Genomic DNA, 20397 nt, shown 5'->3' on the forward strand with positions numbered 1-20397 from the left:
GAAGGATGTGAGGAAGGTCCCAGAGCATCAGCTTGAGGGAGCCGCTAGAGAAAAGACCTTGGGGCGATGGGTCATGGTCTGTTTAAGGACAAGGACAGGTGTGCCTGGAGCTGGGGAGGCTAGGAAAAGATGTAGGAGGGCACTCAGGGAGTTGACAGGGGCTAGATTCCATAGAATTTTACAGGCTTTTTTTTTTTTTAATTTTTAAAAACACTTTACTTATTTTTGAGAGAGAGAAAGAGAAACAGAGTGCAAGTGAGGGTGGGGCAAAGAGAGAGCGAGACATAGAATCCCAAGCAGGCTCCAGGCTCTGAGCTGTCAGCACAGAGCCCAACTCGAGGCTTGAACTCACCAACTGCAAGATCATGACCTGAACTGAAGTTGGAGGTTTAACCAACTGAACCACCCAGGGACCCTGAGTTTTACAGGCTTTTACTCTGAAAAATGGAGGATGTGTTCATTTCCTGTGGCCACTATAACAAATTACCACAAATTTGGTGGGTTAAAACAATAGAAAAACATTTTCTCACAGTTCCAGGAGTCAGAAGTCCAAAATCAGTGTCCCTGGGTTGAAGTCAGAATATCAGCATGGCTGTGCGCCACAACGGCTTTAGGGAAGAATCTGTTTTTGCCTCTTCCAGCTTCGGTGCCTCCATGATCACATTGAATCCTCCTGTTTATTGGTCAAGTCTCCCTCTGCCTCCCTTTCATAAGCATACATGTGGGCTGCTCCAGTCTCAGAAGTTCTGGGGGGAGGGGAGAGTGGCAGTAAAGGAGCAAGCCTAAGAAGACATGACAGCAGATGCTAGGGCCTTTGGGGGCCAGAGACAGGAATGGCTGCTCAGCCCCAGATGCCCTCTGACCCAGCACTGGGGGCTTCCTTCTAAAATACCTGAAAAAGACAATTACCTGACAGAAAGGACCATAAACTGAAAGGGCCAAGCAAACATCCGAAAGTTCAAAAAGGCTGTGACCATTTAGGGGCCAGGACAAATATTCAGAGTCATAGTGTCCCTGGTGGAGGGTGGAGGGCAGCCAGAGCAGAGACATAGAACAGAGATCATGGCAGTGAGTTATGTGACTCACCTGGGGTGAGGCGGTCCCCAGCTGTTGTCACTAGCCTTCTGACCAGGAGGGAATGAGCCCAGCCCCAGATTCCATCTTGCAACTTGTTCTTCAGAAAACGGATATTCTGCCAAGTAGCCTAGCCTCATGCAATTTGGCCAGACCTATTTTGGAGGTTGTCTGACCCTTCCCAGCACTGAGAGGAAATGGGAGAGACTAAAGAATGTGCGTTAAGCACCTCCAGCTGCTGACATGCTGCTGACAGTGGCAGATAAGAGGAGTTGAGTGGCATACGTGAATGCAAGCTCCAATAGTCCTTGACTTGACTGCATTCAGATGGCTGGTGTGCAGTGTACTTGAAATTATTTATGCAGACCCATCAGCTCTGTTTGGGAAGGCTGATTAATGTTTGCAGGAGTTAGGGAAGAAGCAAATCAAATATTATCATGGCTCACACTGGCCCAGCCCACACACCGTCACCCCTGACCCCAGACACATGGTCCTTGAATGGACTTCCTTTTCCTTTTTGTCATTGTGAAAGAGACTTGTGTCTTAGGGATCCAGGCAACTCTCTGACTATCCAAAGGGCAGGTTTGTATGCTATTAACTCCTGTACTTCCCAAGCAAGGAGAATATATCATTTTTATAAGCACCCAAAATGGAGGTTAGAGCAAAGAACTGTAGCACATTGATATAGTAGGCCCTACGGAGTAGGGAAAGCACTCTATTCATGAGATGGGGAGTTGGGTCACTACTCACATTATATTGGGTGGGACATATCACGTCTCTGAGCTTCCATGTTCTCATTAGTAAATGGAGAGAATCAGATTAGAATAGAAACAATTCTTTCTTTTTTCTTCTTTTGCCTTGCTTCCTTCCTGTCTTCTCTCTCTCTCTCTCTCTCTCTCTCTCTCTCTCTCTGTCTGTCTCTCTCTCTCTCATTTTCTTTTAAAGTATGGAACAATTGTCTCAATGATGAAAATAATTGCACTGACATTACTTCTGTTTGGTTCTTGTCCCTAGCTTTTTAGGGTTAAATCATCATTCACAGAATAATTTATGGACAATCTGGTATATCTAAGGGTCAGTAAACTTCTCCTTTAAAGAGCCAGACAGTAAATATTTTAGGCTTTGTGGGCCATTCAGCCAAGTGAAAAAGCAGCAACTGACAAAGGTAAACCAATGGGAGTGACTGTCTTCCAATAAAACTTTATTTCAAAAAATATTGGGGCGCCTGGGTGGCACAGTTGGTTAAGCGTCCGACTTCAGCCAGGTCACGATCTCGCGGTCCGTGAGTTCGAGCCCCGTGTCAGGCTCTGGGCTGATGGCTCAGGGCCTGGAGCCTGTTTCCGATTCTGTGTCTCCCTCTCTCTCTGCCCCTCCCCCGTTCATGCTGTGTCTCTCTCTGTCCCAAAAATAAATAAACATTGAAAAAAAAATTAAAAAAAAAACAAAAAATAGGTGACAGGCTGGATTTGGCTTATGGGCTATCTTTTGCCCACCCCTGGGATAGTTATCCCAGCAATCTCCTTCACTCTTGAACCCTATCAAAGAACTCCAGAGTTAACCTCAGTGAGGGAGGAGTGGAGACAAAAGAACTAGATAACCTCATTTTCCTGACCCTAAACCAATAGCATTTCTCTTACACCCCAGCCTAGTAATAGAATATATATAGGCTCTATAAGGAATATTTTGTATTTGGAAGTAAATTGCTCTGTATTCATAGAGGGAAAAGAGGTGAGAGACAAAAACCTAAACTGTTGTTGACTTACCTGATGAGCAAATTGACAATCATTCCCCTCTGCCCCACAGGGCCAATGTCAAGTCCAGACTAGATACTGGAATTCATGGGGTCCTGCCATCTTCTTCTACCACAGCCCATAGAATGTCCCACTCTGTTTTCATAGTACTGGTTATATCAATAGCTTCCCAAAAAACCCAGTGTCAGGTTGTTAATTATATAATCAATCTGCCCATGTGAGGATGGAGATTCTAATAAGACTCTCAGGTCTCCACTGTTTTATAGTCATAGGGAACACCTCCTAGGCTAATGGTCCATCCATTTTTTCTGAGTACCATTTCTCCCCACCTCCAGGAATCACATCCTATAGGATATGTGCCTAAAGAAGGCCCAAAGCCCCAATTTCCTGCCTCAGGACCTTTGTACATGCTGTACCTGGGCCTAGATGTCTCTTCCCCCAGTTCTTACTCTGATTAATTCCTATTTAAGTTTCAGGCCTCAATTTACATATCATTTCTAAGAATTACCTTCCCTGACCCTCCAATGTAAACCATTCCCCTTTATTATTCTCTCTTAGTATCCTAATCTCCTCCCACATTTATCATAGGTGTTATTACATATTTAATTTTTGTCTTTTGGTTTAAGTCTGTCTTCTCCAAAAGAACTTAGGGGGAGAATATGAGGACCATATCTCTTTTGTACAACACTGCATCCCCAACGTCTCACACCATGCAATGAGTTGGCACTTACTTAACACTTGCTGAATGAATGACCCATCATTTTCTATTTTTGCAAAAGAAAAGAGAGACATCGTTCCAGTGGGCTGGAGTCTAAGCACTCTCTCCACTCTGCAATTTGGATTGAGGTTCTGTTATGGACTGCATGTTTATGTTCCTATAAAATTCTTATGTCAAAATCCTAACCACCAATGTGATGGTATTAGTAGGTGGGCCTTTGGGAGGTGATTAGGTCATGAGGGTGGAGCCTCATGTATGGGACTAGTGACCTTATACAGGAGGCCCAAGAGGACACCCTTGTCCTTTCCACTCTAGGAGGACACAGTCAGCAGTCTGAAGAAGGAAGAGGGTCCTCACCATAACCTAACTGAGCTGGCGCTCTGACGTTGGACCTCCAGCCTCTGTAACTGTAGGAAATAAATTTCTGTGGTTTATAATCCAGATAGTTTATGGTGTTTTGTTATAGCAGTTGACTAAGACAGGTTCTTACTCATCACATGCAGGACTGCTCACGGGAAGATGTAAGTGATGCACTCTGGAAACTTGCACTGGCATTAACAGGGGAAAAGAGTAGGAGGAACAGTCAGCAGAGTACAATGTCCTTGTTTCCAGAGTGCCAAAGGAAACTTTGGAACTCTAAACCAGATGGGCACGTGTTGTGTCTTCTTCCTCTTGTGGGTTTTCTTCTCCCTTGAGGAGAACTACCTACTCCTTGACATTTCCTAAACATATGGTAACCCTACAACTGTCCCCACTCCCATACTCCATCCCCAACACACCCAGTTACTTGGTCCACACTTAACCATGATCATGTAAAGTCCCTTTCTTGAGAATCCCAGTGGAAACTGAGAGGGAGAGATTCAGTCTCTCCCACATGTCAGTTGGGTGACCATGATTTATGTAGATCAGGAAAGCAGAAGGGATTTGTCTGCAGGTAAAAAAAGAATCAAACAGATGTGAAGGGAGGAGGAGAGAGAGCACTGTTGGATTCTAGTCCCTGATTCCATTCCTTCCCTGAAGCCCTGCCAATCTGCCCTCAGGTGATTTGAGAAACTCACCTTTTTGATTAGACAGATTACCTGCTGAAAAATGAATTTTAGGTAAATAGAATGATTTCACAGAGTGCATCCTCTTTAATCCTCATAGCAGTGCAGCAGGGGAAGAAATTTACATTTTACAGATGCTTTTTGGTTACACAAAAATTAGTCCTGGGCTTGAGTTTTAGTCTAATTTCTATCATAACCATATCATCTGAAGCAAATTAACTTCAGGCTGAGCAGCCTCAGTCTTCCTCAAGAAATAATTTGAGGCTGTGGGAAGGGTCTAGCAAGCGGTTAAGCATGAATCTTGTGTGTAACTTATGAAATCAATGACCCTAACCTAGAAGATTTTGAACAGGTGGGAGCTATCAATAAACTTGGCCTCAGTCTGTCTTCTCGTTCCTAAATGTGTGAATTGGATTATACAGTATCTAAGATACTTCCAGCTCTAACAGCCAACAGATTATTTTCCAGCTTCAATCACCAAAAGGTTTACTCTCCATCACAAAAGAGCTGAAAATGGCCAATAAATTTGGTGGGACATTTGGACAACACAATTATAGACCCACTTGTATCTGCAATAATTCTTTCTGGCTCTGAAGACCTTTGAAAATTTTCCCTTTTATTATGACTACATGGATCATTACTTGGCAAAGAAATTTCCCCCTAATATTGATCTACGAACATCAAGAATTACGTGCCAGGATAAAAAGATATAAAAATAAAATCTATTAACTTATTGAGAATAAAAGTCAAGGCTGAATTTTCATGAAAATTAACCAACAAATGTGACTAGCAAAACTGGATGAGCTAAGAAAATACTAGCTTAATTGACTTACCCTGCATCAGTGATTTTCAAGTAAATGTTTTCCAGTTGTGGGCCTCCAAGTTTTTCTTGATTGTTCAATGGGGAAAATTGATCCCCCAACTCTTAGTCTATTGTTGGCTCACTCTGAGCTGCAGTGTTGGTTGACATCTTCACTGTTCTAGCCAGGCACCTCCTAGGCACACTTGCTATAGCATTCCTTGAATGAACGAAATACCAGAAAACCAAGAATCTGTAATCTCACTACATTAGTGGGAAAACACAAAAACAAACTCTAGCTTTGGATCTGAGTTCCTAATCTGAAAACTCATTAAAATAGATTCTGAGTATGATGGCCTACCAGTTGGATTGAAAGCACTTTCCCAAATTGTCACCAAACTTAGAAGTAAGTGATATTCAGAAACTACCTATGATTTTTAAACATGCAATATTGAGAAAATCCAAAGGCATTCAATACATGATTTTTGAATGAATAAAATAGCTTTACATATTTATGTGACTATCAAAGTTTTTAAGTGTGTATACATAAGGTGTTTATGTTTCCTTACACATAAAAGAACAAAATGGTTTGGTTTGTTGTTTGTTTTTTTTGTTTTGTTTTGTTTTGTTTTGCATTTTCTGTCTGTTTAAATTCTTTACCTTAGTTTCAATGTCCACACTTTGCTCAGCCATTCCAAAGTATATTCTTCTGTATTTCCTTTGGAGGCTCATCTTCTGACCTTTGGTGACCTCATCATCTGAAACTTGAATGAGAATGGGGAAAATGGGATTAACTGGGCCACATAAGAAGAGTCCTTTGCCTATCCAAGACATATTATTATTTTCTTCCTCTTGTCACTCACACACACACACACACACACACACACACACACACACACACGGATATAGATAGATGATATATAGATGAACATAGATACATATTTATATAAATAGAGATAAGTAAGACATAAATGGAAATAGAGGTATATTTCTATTTTACCTGCCTTGTAGAGCACAATAAAAGTCCTGAATTTACCTCTTTTCCTGCTCCAAGCGGCATGTGATATGGTGGCGTCCTCTCCCTGTAACAGAGCTGTTCATCTTCATTAGATCCCCGGGTCACTGGCCTTCATTAGCTTGCCCGTGGCCTCTCATTTGATTTGCATTGCAGGCTTCCCATATAGGTAATGATTCTAATTTAGAAAATCTCCAGAGGTCACAGCAAAGAAGCTGGGCGAGAAAAAAAGATGGACAGAAATGACAGGAAGGTGCTGACTCCCCTCACCTCTGCCTCACTCTGCACCCTCCAGAGAGAGGAGACAGCTGCAGACTGCTTGGGACTGTGGAGCTTCAGAGCTATCCTGGTTTTGCTTCAGTAAGTGGGTACTCTTAGTTAATGCCACAGGGAGCTTGACGAAGGGAACACAGAACCTTAGCCTGAAACCACCAAAGGCTTTAAAAAGGCGCCAGCTCCTCTTGTGCCCTTTTCTCCTTTCTATACCATACACCTGCCGCAGCAACTCCCCCCTTCCTTCTTGTCTCAGGGCCTTTGCACATGATATTCCTTGAGCCTAGATCTCTCATCCTTCAGCTTGTCCCTGATAAATTCCTACTCCTCTTTCAGGTCTCAGTTCACATATGGTTTCCTATAAAAATACCTCGCTTGGTCCTCTAGTCTAAATTTAGTTCCCCCTTTTATTCTTTTCTAGTATCCTAGTCTCCTCCCTCATCATATTTATCGTTAAGTGTTTTAGATTTATTCATTGTCTCTTGCTTTGAAATCTGTCTTCCCCAGAGGAAAGTAGAAGCATGCTGTTTGTATCTCCCTACCCCAAATTCTTATGTTAAAGCCCTAATCCCCAATATGATGGCATTTGGAAGTGGAATTTGAGTGAGGCAGTTAGTTTTGGAGGAGGTCTTGGGGATGGAACCTCCATGATGAAATTGGCATCTGTATAAAGAGATTAAGAGAGCAGTGCTCTCTCTCTGCCATGTGAGGACACAGGGAAAAAGTAGCTGTCTACAAGTCAAGAAGAAGTCCCCCACCATAACCTGACCATACTGGCACCCTATCTTGGACTTGTAGCCTCCAGAATGGTGAGAAGTAAATATTTATTGTTTAAGCCATCCAGCCTATGGTATTTTTTGTTAAAGCAGCCTAAGCCTGGGGCACCTGGGTGGCTCAGTCAGTTAAGTGTCTATTGATTTTGGCTCAGGTCATGACCTCACGGTTCATGAATTTGAGTCCCATGTCAGATTCCATGCTGACAGTGCAGTCTGCTTGGGATTCTCTGTCTCCCTTTCTCTCTGCCCTTCCCTGGCTCATTCTCTCATTCTCTCATTCTCTCTCTCTCTCTCTCCAAAATAAATAAATAAGCATTTAAAACAATTTTTTTAAAGTAGCCCAAGCCTACTAAGACGGGGGAGAATATGGAGAACATATCTGTTTTATACAACAACACTGTATCCCTAGCATCTCATACTGTGCAGTGAATTGGCACTTAACTCATATTTATTGAGTGAATGACCATTAATTGTTGCTGTCGATAAGAGAAAAGGCCAGCATCCTTCCAGTGGATCAGAGTCTGAGCATACTCTCCACCTTATTACTTTGGCAGAGGGTCTTACTGACTGCTCAGTAGACCCTTATGTCCTATGAGGACTGCTCATTGCACGTAAGTGATGCACTTTGGGCACTCAGCCAAGGTCCTTGTCTCCAAAGTATTAAAGGACACTTTAGAACTCCAAGGCTATGTGGGCCTGTTCATCTTTCATCTCATGGGGGGGGGGGGGTCTTTTCCCTTGAGAACTACCAACTCTTTGATACTTCCCAAACTACATCAACTCCACAACTGAGCCCAGCCACCCTCTGGCTTGGGCTTAAGTTTATGTTTTATCATTTTCTCCCTCAGTCAGGCAGCACCCAGCCACTTGCATGAAGCAGAGGTGTTCAGTTTTGCAGTCAATAAAGCCAATTATTTGTATCAGTTTCCTGTGGCTACTATAACAAATTACCACAAATTAAACACATATTTATTACCTTACAGTTCTGCAGGTAGACACCTGAAGCAAGTCTCACTGGGCTAAAATTACTGTGTTGGGAGAACTGTGTTCTCTTCTGGAAGCTATAGGGGGAGAATCCCATTCCTTGCCTCTTGCCCATTCTACAGGCTGCCCACATTCCCGGGCTTTCACCCCTTTCCTTCATCTTCAAAACCAACAGGTTACATCTCTCTGCTCATTCTTCCATAGTCACATGTTCCTTTCCTGCTCTTCCTGAATTTCCCCCTTCCACATTTAAGGATTCTTGTGACTATATGGAGGTCCACTCAGATGATCCAGGATAATCTCCTCATCTCAGGACCTTACCTTAATCACATCTGTAAAGTCACTTTTGCCTTGTAAAGGTTCCAAGGATTAGAACACATGGACTAGTTTGTGGGGACTAGGGTGGGGGCATTATTCTCTCTACTGCGCTGGTAAATTATTCCCAGGACAAGTCTCAAAAAACAGGTGAAGAGGTTGTAGCTCCACAACTGACAGTTCCTCTAAGGATTCAAGGAATACAATAAGAAAGAGGTGAGGATTGGAACACTGATTAATAAACAAAAGGAGTGGTAGAATCCTCATGCCAGTGAGACCCATTCTCTAGCACATCATCCACTGCAATCAATAAAAGCCAGCTGTGAAAACATTTTAAGCCTGAAGAAAACGATGTTAAATAATAGACTCAGGAAATGGGAAGTCTCTGATATTTGCTAATAACAAATTTGGGGTATTCTGGGGTAAATCTTAAAGCTATTTGTGCCAGGAATTATTTCAACTGCAAATAACAGATGCAAATAACTGCAAATATTTGCAAATAAATGCAAATAACCACATGAAAATGGCTTAAGCAATAAAGACATTTTATTATTTCATGTAACAGAAAACTCAGAGGTAGGTAGTTCCAACATGCGGGCAGCAGCTGAGCATCAGCCAAGACCCAGGCTCTCTCATCTTTCTGCTCTTTCTCAGGTCAGTCATGTCTCCCCTTGTGGTAGTAAGATGGCTGCCACAGTTCCAAGAATCATGTCCTTACAGAACATCATCCCAAGCACAAGAGGTGAGCATGGGGAAGAGGACCCTTTCTTCTCCTCCTGCTATCTTTCATCAGACATGAAAACTTTCCCACAGAAGCCAGTAGACTTCACCTCAGATCTCACTCTCAGTGGGCCAGTTAGGTCACATGCCCACTCATTGGCTATTTCTTGGCAAAGAGGAATGACATTCCATAATTGGCCTAGACTAACCAGAGTTGTCCCTCTGGGGGTGAGCACATTGCCACTCCAAGTAGAACTGGGGGTCTCCTAAAACAGAAGAAGGAGAATAGCTATTGGGTTGACAACCAATGGTGTGTGTCTCAAAAACATTAGCTGCTACTTATTTTTCAGTGTGCTAACACATAAGTAGGTGGTTCTCCATTCAGAACAAAACAAGTTTTTTGTTTAGATCTGAGATACATATCAAGCTAATCTTCTCATCAATTTGGACCAGAATGATTATGGTAATATACACAGTTAGTCTAACTTTACCTAATTTTGTGTCAAAAATAAGCAAAGACATTAAAATTTGTATCCAGGGACAGATTCCTATGTGGTAATCATCCATTGTAAGCTATTTATTAAATACCTGTAATATCCCTGGCACAGGAGCTAAGCACTAGGTTTAAGATATAGTTCCTCTCCTTGAATAGTTACAATAGAGATGGTTAAGTATTATTACAGGTGCAAGTACATGGAACAAGGAGAGCCCTATGTTGGGGTTATGGAGAATGTTTGGAGGATGTGACACTTTAGAGATAACTGAAGGAGAAATGGGGTTAGCCAAATGAGGCATGAGATGGGGACTAAGTTATGGGGTGAGGAGAGGATGAGGAAGTATTCCAGATGAAGGAACTAGCTGTGAAAAGACCTAGAGGTAAGACTTCTTTTTTGAAAGACTTTATTTTTGAAAATAAATATAATTCAATATGGCAGGACCAGAGTGATTAGTGGTGTGAGGAGATAGACTGGAGTCACATCATAAATTCAGACTCTCTCTCAAGGACAGTGGTGAGTTACATAATCAGATTTGCATGTTAGAAATCTAGCTGTTGGTGGGGCACCTGGATGGCTCACTCGGTTGGGTATCCAACCTTGGCTCAGGTCATTGTCTCACAGTCCGTGAGTTTGAGCCCCATGTTGGGCTCTATGCTGACAGCTCAAAGCCTGCTTTGGATTCTGTCTCCCTCTCTCTCTGTCCCCCGCCCCCCCCCGCGCCCCGCGCTCGCACGGGGGGGGGGGGGGGGAGGAAAAAAAAAAAAAAAAAAACACCACACATAAAAATTAAATCTAGCTGTTGGTGGAAAATGGATTAGAGAGGTCCAGTGGTAGACTGTATTGTTGGCCCTATTGCTTACTGCTCCCTGCATCCACACTGTTGCCATGGCCTCATAGTGAGCCAAATATATTTCTCCACCTTTTGACTTTAGGCCAGGACATGTGACTTGTTTTGGCCAATGGCATGTGGGTAGAAGCAATCATGTGCCATTTCTAAGCTGAGTCCTTAAGAAACCTTGGGTATTTCCTGTCACCCTTTTGTACCTCTGTCTTTGCCATGAGGAGGACGTGCTGTGGCTGGTTCACTGGGTCCAGGAGGAAGAGAGGAGACAAGTGGAGCAGAACCACTCCAGCTGCTATAGTCTAAAGCATAGCCGACTCAGTTGCCCCACAAACTCATAAATGTTTTTGCCTTTATGGGATGTTGAGTTTCTTCACTATGCAGCATCATTGTGACAACTACTAACTAAGAGAGGGCCACACTAAAAACAGAGTGGTGTATTAGGAGACTATTGTAGCTGAAGGAGAAAGCTTATAGTCACCTGAACCAAGATAATGAGGATGGGGATGGACAAAAACAGACAGATTCAAAAGATATGAGAAAACAGAATTGCTATGACATAGTAGGTATAGAAAGGAGTTGCTTATGAAAGTCCCCTGAGGTTGTTTCTTGGATAATTATCCACTGAGATGGGGAGCACAAAGGGAGGATGATGTGTTTTGTTATGTTGAATTTGAGGCATCTGTGAGATATCCAAGAGGAGAGGTCCAGTAGACATGGATCTAGAGCTTGGGAAAGGTCTAAGCTGAGCCATAAATGAACATGCAGGTGGTCAACAAAGCCATGGGCCTAGAAAAAGACCCTTGAGGAAAAGTACAGAGCAAAAATGTGGAGGATAGAATTCTAAGGAAGCTGCACTCAAGGACAAAACTACAAGAGTCTTCAAAGAAGACCAAGGAAAAGTAGCCAAAAAAGAAAAAGAAATACCCAGGGAGTGTAGTGTCTGGGAGCAAAGAATAAGAGGCCTCTAAAAAAAAAAGGAGGGTGTGGTCAATTGTGCAGAAAACTGGTGAGGAAAGAGGTAAAGAATTTATGAGGAACCACAAAGAATATACCTAATTTACAAAGAAAGGAAAGATATTTTTGCCCCAGAAAGTCAACATAGTCCTAACCCCAAGGTCAGATGCTGAGATTCGTTGAGATGTTCAGAAAGTGAGCAAAAGCAAGATTCAGGGCATTTTGAGACATTATCCTCTCCTGGTCCCTCTGGATGAGCGGTGCATTGGAGAAGAACTCTGCTTTCCCTGCAGCAGGTTACCATGTCATCCATGCTACTCTACCAAGAGGTCTTGGCAAGCCTGACAAGTCCAGTAGAAGCAGTGTCTGATAGGTGCCAGGGCTATCCACAGTCCCTCTGACTCATTTCCCATTAATTCGGGTGAATTTTCTGAATGCCTTGGAAGCCTCTAATCAATCCAGCCTGGCTTCTGCTGTCGGGACCCATGGTAACGCCTGCTTTCAACAGCATAGTTGGCTCTTTCCCCTTGTGTTCTGGAGTCTGAGTTCTATAGACCAGCTGGGGGCTAAAATATCAATACCCCTCTGAGGGAGGACAGGAGGACACGCTGGAGAGGAGGTGAGAACGTGAGCATGTTGAGGAATGAAAGCCTTGCATGGCTCACATGCAAACACACATGGCCGCAGTGCCCAACACAGGATCTGCTGGGGCTCTCAAACAATTACTACATTTATGACCTCAGTGATTACTCAGGTTGGGGAACACCAGAAGTTTGTTTTCTTTTTCAATTGGAACTGACATTTCCCCACGATTGGATTCCTTTGAAATCACGGAATTGCAGCCCAGATAGTTCATAAATTTATTCTGTTCCACCTTGTAGCATTTATTACGAAGACCGATCAGCCAAAGAATATGGCCTTTCTGCTTTTTATTTCCTGCTTTACTGCAGTCACTTTTAAGATATGGTGGTGTGGTTGGCAGGATGGGGGTGACTCACAGGCAGTGGTAAGGGTATGACTGAGTAGAGAGAGGCATCCTGTTGCTCTCTGGGACTCCATCTGTTGCCTACTCCAGCCAGTCTCCTGGAGGAAGGGTCTGGAAAAAGATATCAAGCGTCCTGGGGGAAGCAGGTGCAGAGGGGAAACTGCACACCACGGTGGAGGCCACCCCAGAAGAATTAGAGTAGAGCATCCATTCTCTCCCACCTCCACCCCCTTCAGCCATCTTTGAGTCTAAAGGAAAGAATCATTGGTTAGAGTGTTCTGGAGAGGAATTCTGGGACTTTGGGCAGCTGAAGTTTGTGAGTCCTCATGTGCATATGTTGGGGGGGATGGTGTGAGACAGAAAGACTTATTTGTTATACAAACATTTACCTACTAGTGGCAGACTTTGGGTGAGAGCATGAGGACTCAACATTGAATTGTCTATGTCCTCCAGATGCTCCCAGTCACACGGGGTCACTGAGCTGAGAGTCAGGACAGGGTGGGCCCAGGGTGCCACAAGAGCACTAGGAAGAGCTTCCCAGAGGAAGTAGAGGCTGCTGCTCGGAAGGCCCCTTTGATGTGAGATAAGTGCCCTCTAAGTTGTTAGGCCCCAGGTGCTGAATAGGAAAGAAGGTAGAGGTGCAGGACCAAAGCCCATTCCAAGAACGACAGTTGTGTATTTGGTAGGCCAGCAGGGTGGAGAAGAATTCTCCTGTGTTGATATCGTGGCCCTCTCATTTGCTGGCTCTGTGGCCATAACCTTTTTGTATCTCTATTTCTTTAGTGTATAAAGTGTGCAAAGATAACTTGCCTCATTGGGTTGCTGAGGGGACTGAGTGAGAAAATCCACGTAAAGTCCGAGGAGTGCTTTCCCACCAGGTGCTCTTGGTAAGTACCAGCTCTTACCAGGGCAGGACCCGACGCTGTATGAGTTTCAGAAAGGACAGGGAGAACAAGGAACACCAGGGTCTGTACCTTTGTTCCTTGGGCCCTATTCACACAGAATGGGTGGCCGACCCCGTCAGAATTGGCCCGAGAGTTAATGTACAATTACTTTAAATGGAAAAAGGAGAGCAAAGTTTTTCTTCATCTCTTGTATGCCTTATTCAGGGTTTAAATACCAGTCGTAATTCTCATTCATTTCCTTGTGAAATAAATGGCAAGGAGCATGGTCTACTTCTCCTAATGGGGAGAATGAAACCTCCCATTGGTTAACTAACTCATCCCCAATCCCACACTGAGATTATTGAAGAGTGGGGACCTGAACTCTGATCCTCTAAACCACAGGCTCAGGCCTCCTAACAAATCACCAGGCTTCCTGTCTGTCATTTACTACCCAGCTAGATCTTCCCTCCACCGTTGCTGAACTGCTCACACAAGGTGGAATGATTTCATCGCGCAAGTCACGGCTCAGAAACAGAAAATGTTGCCTCGGGCATTTTCTTGGATGTTTGATTTTAATATCAAAGCTGGTTCTGACCATAAGGAGCAAATACCAAGTGACTGGCTCTCTTAGATTTCTCAGACAGCTGAGAATGGAGGCTAGAAGCAAACTAGCCTTAAAGGGCCAGCAGAAGGGACGGGGGCACCAGGTGACTTTTATTGGTGTGAGTGGGAACTTGACTCTGCCGTCTTAACTCTGCTCTGCTGTTCACCCAAAGGAAGACTGTGGCTTTTAATTACAGAAAATCAGTAGCTAGAATTATTAATAATAACAAAAGAAGCTGTTTGCACAGCAAGTAATTTGTGGTAATGTTTTGCAATTGATAGTCATTTCTATTATTTAAACACTAATTAATTCATGGACTCAGGAATGTATTGACTTTACTTACAGTGTTATGGCAGCCCTCCTAGCTTAAAACCATTCCTTACTGGTTCCTTTAGATAATTCAAATGCACTGTTTATTTGTTCTAGTTGTGGGTGTTTATAGGGCTTGCACCTTCTGAGAGAGCCTTATGGGCAGTTTACATAAAAATGACCACTCATAAGGTCTGGTCCTTCTAAAGAGTTAGTCTGATGCTTTTCTTACCAGTAGAATTCCCAGAACATCCCTTGGTTATTTGTTGAAAAGTCTCCTGTTATTGTTGGTTTTCTATGGCCCATCTGCAAACTGAGAAGGGTGGATTCTGTGAATGCAGCTGTCATTTTGCAGCAATGTCCTGGCAGGTCTGGCTTTTCTGCAGACAAGTTTCACAGAAATCCTTCCACCTCCCCAGGCCCACAGGTCTGCTCTCTGGGCTGCAAAATGAGGGAGATTAAGTGGTCAGCCTTGCAAGTTTTCGAAGCTATAAATTTGAATAAGTTAAGAGAATAAGTGAATATGCTTTCTTGCAGGTACATTGAAGGTTCTCACTGACGGCAAGGGAAAAAACAGAGGAAGATTCATGGGCCAGTGTCACTAGAGGATTCACTGCCGACAGACATGAGCTGCCTGTTCCAGTTTAGTATCTCTGCATCTTCCTGAAGGCTGAGTTTTACTATTTGACTCCTATCCCTTTAAACAACAGGCTGCGCATAAAATAAAATCTACTGAATCTCAACTGAGGCTCTAGGCTGCTATTTTATAGAAGATATTCCAGAATATTTTTCCAAATTTATTTACAAGATGGGAGTCTTTGCATTCCATTTATTGGACATATTAATTTTGTTTTTGTTTTTGTCTCAGGAAGACAAAGGAAGGCATTTATAAACTGTCAGGCTTCACCTCACAAGGTCAGAGCTGAAATCCCCATTTAGAAAAAGTCAACTCTAGAATGCAAATATGTTGTACTGTTACTGCTGGCTTGTGGCTGTGAAAGTCAGCTGGTTTCAGTCACCTTGAGAGATCACAATCATGGATTAATGTTCTTATAATTCCATTAGCTTTGTTCTGTTTTGTGGTTTCATACCATAGTCCTAACTTCACTCAGCTCTTGCAAATGTGTGTTACTGGTTGTAAGAAACATTTATTCTAAACTGAAGTTTGGTACTGTGTTCTTGTTACCTGTGGATGGAATTTCTTCTCATCTTGGACCTACCAACGTTGAGCACTTTCCTGAATCACAACTGGAAAGGTCAAGTCTCTTGGTATAGGAAGCCTTGTCTGCCTGGTTGAATCCTGACTTTCAAATAGCATCCCCCAGCTCAATGGCTCTCCTATCATTTTCCTAAGCAAGTCTAATGTCAGGTCTAAACCTTACCCCACACTTCTCTGCCGAGCCTTGAGTAAGCTGTTGTGAGCCTTGCCAACCCATCATGAGATGCAGCCAGGGACAGAACCTCTTAGGATATTGTACAACATTTGGAAGAGATCAAACAAGTAGACATGGTCACATTTTAAATAAGGAAATTGTCAGAGAACCAAAGGGCTACCCAAAAAATTGACTTTGGACTTTCCTTTTGCTGGAATTCATCAAGAAATAATGTGGATGAAAGCAACTAAGCTTTGGGGCTGCTGGGTGGCTCAGTTGGTTGAGCGTCTGACTTTGACTTAGGTCATGATCTCGCTGTTTGTGGGTTTGAGCCCTGCATCGGGCTCTGTGCTGACAGCTTGGAGCCTGGAGCCTGCTTCAGATTCTGTGTCTCCCTCTCTCTCTGCTCCTCCCCCACCTGCACTCTCTCTCTCAAGAATAAATAAATATTAAAAAAATTCTTTAAAAAAAAAAAGAAAGCAACTAAGCTTTTCTTTTTTAATAAAATAAAAATAATGAGGAGGGACATGCCCTAGACTTCAAAATATACTATTAAGCTGAAAAATAAAATAAATAAACATTTTGGTACAACTAGAAAAATACACATATTAAGAAGGCATAACCTAGATATAGACCTTGAGATTTATAATTGATCTATAATAAAGGAGGAATTACAAATTCAACAAATGGATTTGGGGTAATTAGATGTTTCAGGAGGAAAAGAATTAAATATTACTCCCACAGCATTTTATAAAATAATTTCAAATGAGTGAGATATATGAGAGAAGTGTATACACACACACACACACATACACATATGTACACACACACATACACATATGTACACACACATACACACACACAATGAAACTTAAAATATCATAAGAAATTGTAAAAGGATTTTTATGTGACATCTATATGGCAAAGGACTTTTTAAACATAAAAATAATTGGGGCGCCTGGGTGGCGCAGTCGGTTAAGCGTCCGACTTCAGCCAGGTCACGATCTCGCGGTCCATGAGTTCGAGCCCCGCGTCAGGCTCTGGGCTGATGGCTCGGAGCCTGGAGCCTGTTTCCGATTCTGTATCTCCCTCTCTCTCTGCCCCTCCCCCGTTCATGCTCTGTCTCTCTCTGTCCCAAAAATAAATAAAAAAACATTGAAAAAAAAATTAAAAAAAAAATAATAGAAGTTCAAATAGATTTGACTAAATAAAAATTTAAAACACTGTATCTATTTTAAAAAAATCATTGTCAATATTCAAAGACAAACTATGAAAAAATGCTTATCAAACGAGGAAAGCAAATGACAGTGGATCAGTTTTTAAGTCTCCCAGAATTCCCACACAAAGGTGAATCAGCTACAGAGCAAAAAATTAAAAAGCCATGGACAACATTTCCAACAAGTCCAAGCGACAAGGTATCCCCAGAAACCCCAAAACACAAGTAGGCAGGGCACATCACCAGTAGCTTCAAGATTTGCAAGGTATTAGCAGGTGTATCAGAAGAAGCTGAAGGAGGGAGGGGAAGCTGACAGAAGTACAGCCAATTTGAGAACAGCAGCTGAATCTAGAAAGGAGTTTGCCCAATCCAATAGCGGTGAGTGAAAGGGGGTCTGGGATGAGGCCTTGAGGGGCCCCGGAGCAGTCTTTACACTGCCTACTCTCGAGAGTGACCACTCGGAACTCTCCCCTGGGAGAACTGTCAATAATTATATATGTTGTGGCAATTTTTGTATTGTTATTCTGATAATGTTGTGTGTGTGAGATGGGCTAAAGCAAATGAGTACTTATGGAATGTTCTACCATCTCCTACATCCTTGAGAACCAGGATTTTGGCATGGATGAAAGGAGATACAGATGTACTACAGAAGAGGCTAAGTAAGTGAAAATCTTACAGCCCTGAAATTGAATTGGAAGGATGAGTATGAACTCATGAGGTGTGTGCATGCAGAATATGATATACGTGGTCCTAAGAATGATCGCCGTGTGCAAAACCATTCCATAAAAGCCACAAGGCTTATGGCAGAAATGAGAATAAAGGCACAACCCTCAAACACGTCATCGGTGACATTTTTTCAAGGGTAGACATTTAGCAAAGATGGTGGCGCAATTCTATACATGTTAAATGGATAAGAAATACATAAATAGGACAATAAATATGGCACTTTGCCTTGAACAAGACCTGAGGGTTGCTTGTGGAAGGGGGCATCGGAAGGGTGTGTCTTGTTGGTTATTGTGAAGCAGTGGGAAGGAGGCTTAGTTGAAACCGGGTAGAAAGTTGGAATACCTGCTGTGTGTGGGCGGCTGGCTCATTAGCCTCTGTTGGGCATTGGTGCTGAACACCAGAGTTCCGAGATCTTTTGTAGCCTTAAATCCTGGGTCACGTTTTTCTGCCTTTGAGATGGAGGCCGTTTGAGCATTGCATTTAAAATAGATACCTGTTTCATCACCATCGAGAATGTGACCCGATGCACAGCTTCTTCGGGTAGCTTCTGTGTCGCTGCTGGAAATTCTTTTGCTGCTTTCTAGTCTGTACTTGTGGCTTCACCTGACAGCTGAAAATTCTGGAGATTGGAGATATTCCAAACCACCAAACCAGCCACTCATCGCAGCAAAAGATGCCACTTCTGCAGGATTTGGCAATTTGGGTTTAAGGCCTTTGTGTATAGCTGTGCTTTCTCTCTGTCTGTTGGAAACATTAGTCCTGATTGTTTTTTCACTGTTTCATGTATTCTTAAGCAGCTTGGATCAGCTGGGTGCGGTTTTCTGCCTTCACCCAATATTTCTCCTGTATGAAACCACCCATAGCCAAACACAAAATTTGTGTTAGGCTCAAATTGTTCCTTAATATACCAATCATATTTGAACAAGTTTACATTTTCAAAACAAGCATTATAGCAGAACTGACTGTACATAGATATGCCCCCCCCCATTAATTCCTTAGGTGTGTCCACTCAAAGGACTAAAAACAGTGACTAATATTGTAGCAAATTAGCAACGAGTATATCACTGGCACCATATCCCAGTCTAAGAAATCAGGGCTTCTTGGAGGAAGGGCTGGTTTTGGGTCTGGGGCAGGTGTATAAACTGAACCTCATCATCCTGAATAGCAAGAAAGGTATCAAAGACTACTGGCACCATGCCCAAAGATTTCAGGAGCCAACTGAAGAAACTCCCACTTGCCAAAGATGGCAAGTTTGTATTTCAATAGGATAATAATTGTAGAAATATATTTGAATCCATCAAATATGTTTAAAGCCATAGTTTCTAGTGATTTTTTCTAGTGAAAAAAATTTAATTGATCACTAGTGAAGGATGAGAAGAATTTACTCATTATCTGGAAAACTGATACATAAAGACAAAGAATCAAGCATTTGGCTTGCCTTTGTGAATGATACTACTGGGTAACCAAATTGTAGATGAGAGGAAACATCTCTTTGTGGAAGTATCCAACAATAAATGAAAAAAGAAATGATAGAACATCACCATTTTGCCACCCCAGTGAATGAGTGGATCCAGGCATTAGCCATCAACAGCTGCTAATATCACAAAAAGGGGACATGCAGACACGATGTGCCTCCTGATGAAAAACACACCACCATCTATAATCTTGCCAAAGGGATCAAACTTAAGCCTAATCAAGCCTTTGGATCCTGCTACTAATTTGCAGGAAATACAGTCTCATTGGAACATATTAAACTGTTCCTTGAATATGCAATCAGCTAAATCCAGACTGTGGGAAACTTGACAGGTTAAAAGGCTCAGGATCTCAAACAGAAAATTTATAAAAAATAAGAGGGAGTTTGTGGAATTTGTAGGTTAAAAATGATTTTAAAGACCTACCACAGTTTTAGAAATTGGCAGTACCAAATTATAGTGTTTTAAGGGATGCACTTTTTAGTGAGAAAGCTATCAGGAAACACAAGGAAGTGGTTGCTGGAAGAAACAGGAGAGTCAGTAATTAAGCTAAGCTAGAGAAAATAACAGAAACTGTTCCCTGTGCAGCTGGGGGTATGGATTGAGCCTCGTGTTCAGTATATGTCTCTATGGCTGTGTTTTCCCTAATCAGCCTTGTCTCAGATGGTGCATAGGTTTGCCTCTCTAGCTGGACTGGTGTCCCCTGTGGTAGCAGCCATGGGGCTTCCCACCCGACAGGGCCTGAGTGGTCCTCTCCAGGATGAGCCCTTGCCATCCTCCCGTGGTCTGAGACAGTTTCCTGGGAGGAGCAGAGCCACCACTTGATCCTGAGATCTCCTCTCTAAGGTTGCAAATTCAGCCTTTTTTCCTCCCTCCATCCAGGAAAACAGAAAGGAAAAACAAATGCTGGGCCTGTCTGAACCATTCTCCTCACCATCCCTGCAAGAGCCCGTGAGTCCTATTTGGCTGTTTCAAGAGAAGCCAATTATATCATGACTGTTAATCAGAGTAATGAAGGGAGAAGGAAACTGAGAAAAAGGAAGGAGGGAAGGAACACAGCAG

General features: G+C 42.7%; 2 long non-coding RNA genes across 3 annotated transcripts in view; one reads left to right on the forward strand and one right to left on the reverse strand.

The window, feature by feature from the left end:
• Window positions 1-361: 361 nt before the first annotated feature.
• The window catches only part of LOC121031921 (uncharacterized), a 31963-nt gene continuing 11927 nt past the window's right edge, over window positions 362-20397 (reverse strand). Inside the window, exons 2-6 of the long non-coding RNA XR_005790978.1 lie at window positions 14781-14989; window positions 6425-6618; window positions 6049-6152; window positions 5423-5608; window positions 362-746 (exon numbers count right to left, since the gene is read on the reverse strand). This is a non-coding gene — a long non-coding RNA (uncharacterized LOC121031921). The remainder of the gene's footprint in view (window positions 747-5422; window positions 5609-6048; window positions 6153-6424; window positions 6619-14780; window positions 14990-20397) is intronic.
• LOC121031920 (uncharacterized) lies at window positions 12785-15291 on the forward strand. Of its 2 annotated transcripts, none has more exons than XR_005790977.1 (3): window positions 12785-13067; window positions 13535-13638; window positions 15086-15291. It is a non-coding gene; the product is annotated as an uncharacterized LOC121031920 (long non-coding RNA). The 2 variants fall into 2 exon arrangements; XR_005790976.1 differs by having other exon boundaries at window positions 12786-13018.

The sequence above is a fragment of the Herpailurus yagouaroundi genome, unplaced genomic scaffold (assembly GCF_014898765.1).
Source record: "Herpailurus yagouaroundi ecotype Mexico unplaced genomic scaffold, PumYag 141, whole genome shotgun sequence".
Lineage (NCBI taxonomy): Eukaryota > Metazoa > Chordata > Mammalia > Carnivora > Felidae > Herpailurus > Herpailurus yagouaroundi.